This window comes from Opisthorchis viverrini (genome assembly GCF_000715545.1).
Source record: "Opisthorchis viverrini unplaced genomic scaffold opera_v5_23, whole genome shotgun sequence".
In the NCBI taxonomy this organism is placed as follows: domain Eukaryota; kingdom Metazoa; phylum Platyhelminthes; class Trematoda; order Opisthorchiida; family Opisthorchiidae; genus Opisthorchis; species Opisthorchis viverrini.
The window spans coordinates 1530244-1532309 of NW_008751679.1; positions in this window are offsets into that span (position 1 = coordinate 1530244).

Here is a 2066-nt window from a genome sequence, read left to right on the forward strand (position 1 = left end):
ACCTGCCCTGCAAAACGATAAGTCCCTTGTTTGCATATATACCTGTTGTAATAAATTTACTCAACCAGCAGACATTGTTAGTGCTCTCCGTTTTCTCGTTCATACAACTAGTTTTCAGGTTCTAGTAGAGCATTAACAAGCTAACTAAACATGGATCGAATTACATTGGTTTCTGGCTGCTACAGCTTCGTTCACCGAGGATGGGGAGAATAAAATGAATCAGAGCGACGAGTTGGAGACAATGGCCCAATCAGTTCATTGACTTCGAATGGCTTTGTTTGTCCAGTGTGGCAGAGTACGAGAGTTACACAGTGAAAGCGATAGCTTTGCTGCAAGACCGTCATTGCTTGCGTGAAACAGTCATATCGGTCAGGTTCACTAACCAACGCTTTATCTCGTCCCGCCGTTTTCACCCCGCCCCAAGATGGTGGTTACCAACGCGACTAAGTTGACTAATTAGGGCTTTCTTGCTTCTTTGTCTGGTCGTGGACTAACTGCCCCCCTCCACTCGTCTCCAAACCCCACAAGGATGAGTGAATGGGACTTGACGGAACAACCGACCCTCTGACATTCGATGTACATGGTCCAACCAGCGTAACCTGCGCAGTGTGACCAACTAATCTGTCGGCGGCGGTGGGGGTGAACAATCCCGCAAGCACTCTGGCAGTAGTTGTCTGGTGTTTCCACCCGACTAGCGCCATGCTCCGAAACCAATGGTGGCCACACACAGAGAACCTTCAAAGGTCTTCCAGATGCAGCGCAAACGTCTCTTATCAATGAAGTATGGCAGATCGAACCGCAGCACTGTACATTCTAGTCTTGACAGTCAAGCTGAGGGTACGTCGGTGCCACAGATGTCGGCAATTGGTGGACGCTATCGTGGCCTTCCAGCCTCACCAGTCCATCGGGTTTTTATGCAGCTACCCAGATAGACTAACTTATCAACTACGTCGATTGGTTCACCTGCAAGTATGAGGTTTGGGTTGACACTAACCGATCTTGCGGAAGCACTTCACATCTTGGAGCTGCGAAGCGCATCCCGAACTATGCAGGGGAATTATTCAGGTTATTTAAAATAGTATTTCTGGTCTGAGAAGGGCAATATCGTAAGAGTACTCAATGTCTGTGAGCAAACATCTCTAGAGTACTTCTGGCCCGCAGGCGTTAGAGGGCCACACATGACACACATGGATGTGGTTGACCCAGGAGAGGATTTACCCTAGACACGAATGCGTCCACGGAAAGAGGAATATGGAGCCTTTTGAAGAGACAAAAATTCAGAAAGGACACCCTTCATCACCAGACACTGCCACGGTTTCTGACAATGAACAGGGTCAAAAGCACATTTGAAATCGAGAAATACTGTCATTGTTGGTGATCGTAAGGAGTGGCGTAGTTCCATCACTTGTCGCAAAGTGAAAATATGAACAGCCCCAAAAGGGTGAAACTCAATTTGGTTCTCACGAATCTGGCCCTTCAGATGACAGATCATCTGCTTAGGATAGTCTGAGAACACATTGGAAGCTATAGCCACTGGACTGATACTCCGACATTTTTCACATGATGTTCTTTTGCCTTTTCTGAAAATTAAAAGTAACGTCAAGGCGCTCCATTCTATTGAAATTTTACACTCATTCCAGATAGTTTGGTGTGGAATCGTTAGATCGCCAAATTCTTTTAAGAGTGCAAACCGTAAGGTTCAGGTACTTTGTTGTGCCAAATCAATGAAGTTGCACTCTGTACTCCTGTTGTCGATGGGGGGCTGTTATTGATGTGCACTTGAGTTCTAGTGAGTGAGATGATGAAGCCCAGCTGAACTGTTCTTCAGCATTCAGCCCGTCGTTCAAGACGACATTTCTGTGTATGAATTGAGGTCCTGCCATTTTCGGAGATGGTTTCATTAACACCACTAACAGGATGCAATCGTTCTCTTTGCAAAGGCGTTCTTCCACTCCCTGGCTTTTGCGAACTATCAGCACTCTCTGTCATTCCTTAGGCTCCTCGGTATTCAGCGTTCGTAGGATCTGCGCGCACCATCAGAGTCGCTTGTTGGTGGTATAATTTAC